The sequence below is a fragment of the Bos taurus genome, chromosome 1 (genome assembly GCF_002263795.3).
Source record: "Bos taurus isolate L1 Dominette 01449 registration number 42190680 breed Hereford chromosome 1, ARS-UCD2.0, whole genome shotgun sequence".
Taxonomy (NCBI): Eukaryota; Metazoa; Chordata; class Mammalia; order Artiodactyla; family Bovidae; genus Bos; species Bos taurus.
In genome coordinates this window covers 135,909,828-135,917,452 of record NC_037328.1, presented here as the reverse complement: position 1 = coordinate 135,917,452, position 7,625 = coordinate 135,909,828, and the positions used below count along the sequence as shown (strand labels likewise).

At 40.8% G+C, this 7,625-nt stretch overlaps 1 non-coding gene across 1 annotated transcript; it reads right to left on the bottom strand.

The window, feature by feature from the left end:
• Positions 1 to 6,783: 6,783 nt before the first annotated feature.
• LOC112448307 (U8 small nucleolar RNA) lies at positions 6,784 to 6,919 on the bottom strand. Its single transcript, XR_003036675.1, has one exon. It is a non-coding gene; the product is annotated as a U8 small nucleolar RNA (small nucleolar RNA).
• Between the last annotated feature and the right edge of the window lie 706 nt (positions 6,920 to 7,625).

Here is a 7,625-nt window from a genome sequence, read left to right as displayed (position 1 = left end):
TGGGTCTAGCACATATTATCAACTCTGAGTGGATCTCAGGCTGTGGTCCCTGGACCAGCAGCATGAATAGCACTTAGAAACTTGTTAGAGTTGTAAATTCTTGAACTCAACTCCAGACCTACAGAATCAGAAATCCTGGGGATGAGGCCCAGTAATCTATGTTTTCATAAGTCTCCTAGGGGATCATGAGGACCTGCCACGTTGGAGCACATGGATTAGCACATTCTTTGGCAGACGGTAGAAGCTCAAGATATACTCATTTTCTCCCATTGTTTATGCTTTCTTGAAAACTATTCTTTCGGCTTATTCTTGGCTCTCATACTAATTAAACTTGTCAAGAGTTAGGAGAGTCTTTCTCTGTCTCATCTTTTTTCTCCTTTTTCCAAAGTTCCTGCTGCATGTTAGCATTCAGTAGAACTCAGAAAGTTAACTGTATTTCCACGTGTCACAGAGGACAGAACTGCCCTTGGCTTTCCAGAGCTATATTTATTTATTTGACTTATGTAGCACCTTGGCTCAATCATGTCTCTGAAAAATGAAGTGTTCCATGTGTGCCTGGAGTGAATATCAATCTATGTATGACACCAGGGATGTCAGAGTATAATATCCTCCTTTTGGTGTTGGCCAATAAACATAAAGGCATGCGCAACGTCACAGGTCATTTGGTCCTGATTAAAGAAGAGATGTCGTAAAACCTCACAAAACCCAAGTGGAGTGAGAGAGAGGAGGGCAGGCCAATAAATAAATGAAAAGCCTAAGATGCACAGAAAATTCTTTTGTTTAAAAAAGGCAACTTTATTTCATTTAAGAAGCACCTTAAGCTGAGAGACCAGTCACAGCTACCCTATAGGACGGTTGTGAGAAAAGAATGTGATACTCCCTGTATTTGAGGCATGGTGTACTTTATTAAGCACTCAATATATTACTATGGAGAAGGCAATGGCACCCCACTCCAGTACTCTTGCCTGGAAAATCCCATGGATGGAGGAGCCTGGAAGGCTGCAGTCCATGGGGTCGCTGAGGGTCGGACACAACTGAGCGACTTCACTTTCACTTTTCACTTTCATGCACTGGAGAAGGAAATGGCAACCCACTCTAGTGTTCTTGCCTGGAGAATCCCAGGGACGGGGGAGCCTGGTAGGCTACCGTCTATGGGGTCGCATAGAGTCGGACACAACTGAAGTGACTTAGCAGCTAGCATATTACTAAATTATTACTAGTAATAATAGTAGGTGGTAAGCGAATGTTTACTGGATAAATGGCTCATTAAATGAGTGCTTGGTGGAATGAAATAATGAACTATCAAGTTTTTTGATCACAGATAATTTTTCTTAGTGCAAAAGCAAGCTTCAGGGAAAATTGTTCATTTTGTAGCGAGTCCCATAGCAGCTACTGGATAAGTATAGTTGAAATTCAAAAAAGGAAAGAAAAGTTTTATTTATAATAGTCCCAAACTAGAAACCACCCAAATGTCCATCAAAAGCTGAATGAATAAAGCAATTGTGGTTCATCCATAAACTGGATACTCTTTAGAAACAATAAGAAAAAAGCTAAGGTGTCACTCATCTTAGATGAATCTCAGAAACATTATACTGAGCAGAGAAAGCCAGACACAAAAGTGTGCATGCTGTATGACTTCATTTCTGTCACATTCTAGAAGTGGCAAACCTAATGTACAGTCAGGAAGCTCATCAGTGGTTGCCTGAAGTCGGGAATGCAAGTTGGGATTGACTACAAAGGGACGGCAGGAACCTGAGACGGTGACGGCGAGATTCTGTATCTTGATTACAAGAGGGTGTACATTTGTCAAAACTCATTAAACTGTATATTTCATTTATTTTTAAAAATCGTGTCTATTTATCTGGCTGTGCTGGGTCTTTGTTGCTACACTTGGGCTTTCCCTAGTTGTGGCAGGCGGGGGCTACTCTGTAGTTGCGGTGCATGGGCTCCTTATTGCAGGGCTTTCTCTTGTTGTGGAGCATGGGCTTCAGGCACATGGGCTCAGTATTTGTAGCTCTCAGGCTCTAGAGCTCAGGCTCAGTAGTTGTGGTGCACAGGGTCAGTTGCTCCAAGACGTGTGGGATCTTTCCGGATCGGGGATCAAATCCGTGCCCCTTGCATTGGCAAGGCAGATTCCTATCCACTGTACCACCGGGGAAGTCCAGACTGTTCGTTTTAAATGGATGGATTTTATTTCAACAAAATCGATTTTAAAAAATCAGAAAAAAAAACAATAACTACAAAAGTCTCTCCTACCAAGGCTTAGAATCCACTGTGGTGCCACTGTGGATTCTGAATCCAGAGTGAGACGGAGTGAAGGCTACAGTGTGTCCTGCTCTGGCTGGAGAGGGCAAGGCTCATATGCCCAGGTGCCATCTATCAGGGCTGATCACTCTGGGGAGACCAAGGAAAACCTAAAATGAAGTAACTGCAGCAAGTAGAACAGATATTTCAAGCTTGTTTTTCAGGCCTTCTTTTGTCTTGTTCTTAAACTAAATGTTAACCTCTAATTCATCCTGACCTGGCATATGTCCAAATGCATTTAAACATGATGTTCCAAGCCCTACAGGAATCTCTCAGGGGGCCTGGAAGAATCTTAACAAGATGTCTCACCTTGAAAGGCTATCTTACAAATCATTTTCCAAACTGCTATAATCACAGACATTCTGTGTGGCCTCCAGCCCTACTGCAGTGGGTGTTTGATCACCATAGAAGAGTTCAGACCAATCTGGGAGAACAGGCACGAGGGAGGGCTGCGTCTATCCACCGAACCACCATTCATCTCTCCACCCATCTAAACACAAAATCCAAACATGGTCATTTAGCTTACTTGAAGCATAGAAAAAAATACATACAAAATAAAAATTGCCACCCATCAGTGAAAACCACTGGCTAACATTTTGGTCTACACTTTTTTCAGGGATACACAAAAACACATAAACAAATTTATTTAAAATTAAAAAATAGGATCTTACTGTAAGAATTGTTTTGTAATCAATTTTTGCCATCATGTAATTTATTGGGAGCATTTCCTGATGAAATAATCTCAATCAGCATCCTATTAGTCAGTTACTGCTAGGTAACAAGTAGCCTCGAATTCTCAGTACACACACAGTTAGAACTGGTTCTCATTTAAATGTTTTCTGGTCAGTTGGGGTGACTCTAGTCCATATGTCTCCATCCTGCCACTAGGATCAGTCGATTAGTTCCAGCATATTCTCATACTGATGAGAGAAACACAAGGGGACACACCCCACTGGCACACTTCAAATCTCTACTAATTTCACATCTGTTAACATTCAATTGGCCAGAACCAGTCACATGGGCCAGCTTGAAGTGAAAGGGCAAAGAAACAGATTCCATCACCTATGGAGGAATTGCAGTCACATGGCAAAGGCCCTGGATACAAGGAGGGAGATGAAATTGGAACCAAGATTGCAGTCTACCAGAGACCTCATTTTCAATGCCAGACTCATGTGAATGTTCACAAATTTATTTATTTATCACTTGTAGTGCTATGTTCCAGCTACAATTCTAAGTACTTTATAAATATTTAATTCTCAAAACAGACCTGTTTACAGATGAGGAAACTGAGGTACAGAGAAGTTAAACAGCTTACCCACAGTCATACAGCTAGTAAGTGGGGGAGCAAGGAAGTTTACATCCAGAGTCTGTGCACATGGGTATCATGCTTGGCTACGTCTCTTATAATTTGTCTGTTAACCTCCTGCTCCCACTAGACTGTGGACAGAACTCAGCAAACAGAGTAGTACCTGGCCCTGCAAGCACTCAGTATATATTTGTTGGATCAGTTTCATCATTATCATATCATTAGATATTTCACTTGGTTCTAATGTGTTTAGCTATCAGTATTCTATAATATTATGGGGTAAAATGTGTCCCCTCCCAAGATTCATTTGTTGAAGCTCTAACCCAATACCTCAGCATGTGACTATTTGGAGATGGGTCTTTAGAGATTTGATTAAGTTAAATGATGCTTTTGAACTGTGGTGTTGGAGAAGACTCTTGAGAGTCCCTTGGACTGCAAGGAGATCCAACCAGTCCATCCTAAAGGAGATCAGTCCTGGGTGTTCACTGGAAGGACTGATGTTGAAGCTGAAACTCCAATACTTTGGCCACCTGATGCGAAGAGCTGACTCATTTGAAAAGACCTTAATGCTTGGAAAGATTGAGAGCAGGAGGAGAAGGGGATGACAGAGGATGAGATGGTTGGATGGCATCACCGACTCAATGGACATGAGTTTGAGTAAACTCTGGGAGTTGGTGATGGACAGGGAGGCCTGGCGTGCTGCGTTTCATGGGGTCACAAGTGTCGAATACGACTGAGAGACTGAACTGATACCTGAAATAAACAAATACTGATGATTAATGACATTATAATTCTACCATTCTGTCTCCATTTATTAACTGAATTCCTACATCAAGGGAAATTTGCCCTAATGAGCAAGTTCTTTACATTAGTAATGGTCACCTGTAAGGCTGACGTGAGTAAGATTCTGAGCACTGTGGAAATTCAGCAGGTTGAATGTGCCCTCTTCTAATCTCAAAAACCAAACAGGATTGGGCCTGTTATTACTTGGATGGAAATTCAGCATGTGATGGGGTGGAGGTAGTGATTTCTATCCCTGATCTAATCTACTCCCTTCTTTGAGAATTTAAGGTTCAGTAGAAAGAAGTAAGATTACACACTTGAGGGCAGAGTGTTGAATATGATTATAGAGTCAGGATAGGCTCAGAATCAAATGGGTTATTTTTTCTTTTTGTTTTTATTGATAATTTCCAACATTGCCAATATGCAAGGAAATGGCATTTTCAGACACTATTTGTAAGAACATAAACTGGTACAATTTTTCTGGAGGACAACTTGACAACCTATAAAAAAGCCTTTAAAGTTTGCATATCCTTTGACCAAGAAATTTTACTGTCAGAAATTTACCCCAAGGATGTCCAGAAGACTCAATGAAGTTTATTCATGATAAGTCTGTAGTAATAAAACATTAGACACAACCTAAGTGTTTGCCTATAGAGGATTCACTAAAGGCAATGTGTTATGCCATCAATGGCCTTGCAGTCATTTGAATATTACAGAATTTATCAAGGCATATAAAGATATCCAAGATATATTACTGAGTGAAAAAAATGCAGACCTTAAGTTATACAATCTGGAATCAAGATTGCCAGGAGAAATATCAATAACCTCAGATACACAGACGACATCAACCTTATGGCAGAAAGTGAAGAACTCAGGAGCCTCTCGATGAAAGTGAAAGAGGAAAGTGAAACAGTTGGCTTAAAACTCAACATTCAAAAAACTAATATCATGGCATCTGTCTCATGTCTCATGAGAGACATATCATGTCTCAACACTTCGTGGCAAACAGATGGGGAAACAGTGGAAACAGTGACAAACTTTATTTTTTTGGACTCCAAAATCACTGCAGATGGTGACTGCAGCCATGAAATTAAAAAATGCTTGCTCCTTGGAAGAAAAGCTATGACTAACCTAGACAGCATATTAAAAAGCAGAGACATTCCTTTGCCGACAAAGGTCCATATAGTCAAAGCTATGGTTTTCCAGTAGTCATGCATGGATGTGAGAGTTGGACTATAAAGAAAGCTGAGTGCCGAAAAATCGATGCTTTTGAACTGTGGTGTTGGAGAAGACTCTTGAGAGTCCCTTGGACTGCAAGGAGATCCAACCAGGCAATCCTAAAGGAAATTAGTCCTGAATATGCATCGGAAGGACTGATGCTGAAGCTGAAACTTCCATACTTTGTCCACCTGATGCAAAGAACTGACTCACTAGAAAAGACCCCAATGCTGGGAAAGACTGAAGGCAGGAGGAAAAGAGGAGGACAGAAGATAAGATCGTTGGATGACATCACCGACTTGAGCAAGCTCCAGGAATTGGTGATTGACAGGGAATCCTGGCACGCTGCAGTCCATGGGATCCCAAAGCAACTGAGAGACTGAACTGAACTAAGTAATATATAATCAGTAAATTCATTTTTCTATTTTTAAAAAAGGAATTATGCATATAAACATATGCATAATGGAAAAGAGGTCACAATAAATATAACAAAGTATTAACAGCTAATATTTAAATATTAATATTATATGATGGTAAAATTAGGACTCAGAGAAGGCAATGGCACCCCACTCCAGTACTCTTGTCTGGAAAATCCCATGAAAGGATGAGCCTGGTAGGCTGCACTGCAGTCCATGGGGTCGCTAAGAGTCGGACACGACTGAGCGACTTCACTTTCCCTTTTCACTTTCATGCATTGGAGAAGGAAATGGCAACCCACTCCAGTGTTCTTGCCTGGAGAATCCCAGGGACGGGGGAGCCTGGTGGGCTGCCGTCTATGCGGTCGCACAGAGTCTGACACGACTGAAGCGACTTAGCAGCAGCAGCAAAATTAGGACTAATTTATATTTTCTTTCTTTTGCTTATGGGCTTTCTTTGTGTCTCAGCTGGTAAGGAATCTGCCTGCAATGCAGGAGACCTGGATTCAGTCCCTGGGTTGGGAAGATCCCTTGGAGAAGGGAAAGACTACCCACTCCAGTATTCTGACCTGGAGAATTCTATGGACTGTATAGTCAGTCCATGGGGTCGCAAAGAGTCGGACACGACTAAATGACTTTCACTTTCACTTTTCTTTTGTTTATCTGATTTTTCAAAATTTTCTGTAACTCATGTTATTTTTTAAAAGAAAAAATATTTAATAGCAAGTACCTTATTTTTTTATTTTTGTTTTTTTAATCAGATAGGTGTAGTCAGGGTGTTGCAAGTCCTGATTATGGAGAGCCCTTAATCATAAATCATTCGAGCTCCAATCATCACATTCTATTCTGCCCTCCAAAAAGAGGGACAGGTAAGAAGTATCTTACCTGACAATAGCAAGTACTTTAAGTTAGAGTTTCCAGGTATCATGGGACATACTTACACCAAAAAATTATTCATTATTTAATCTGAATTTTTAATTTAATGAGGTGTTTTGTATTTTTATTTACTAAATCTGGCCAGCCTATTTTTAATATAAAGCAATCAAAGGAGAGACTTGGGTGCTGGCCCCTTTGAGAACAGAAGAGTCACTGATTGTATCCAGTCTTTTAAACCAGAAATATGATTTGATGGAATAAGATAGGAAGATAAATTTGGAAGCCACATAGTCCTTATCTGAAATCTGGACTCTGCTACCACCACCACTATACCCAGCCCCGCTACCCCAGCCCCATTCACCCCACAATCTGGATGTTCTGAGGTGAGTCACTTATCTCCCCTGAGCCTCATAATAATGCCTGGCTTGCCAGGATCAAATGAGAACATGTGTGTGAAGGCACTTAGTAAACTGCGAGTGCCAAGCAGCACACTATTATCATGTTAACAAATTATACACACAAGGACACGTTGAGCAGGAACAAAACATCTGCCACAAGACAACTGCAGAATTGTTCCTTGCAGCAGACTTTGATGGCTCTCTGAGGTCAAAACAACTCAAGGTTTAGTTACTCCAGGACTGAACCCATACATTAATATCTATCCAGATTGTTTTTACGACCCTATTTATAGATGCACTGATCATTAAATAGTTTGGAACACT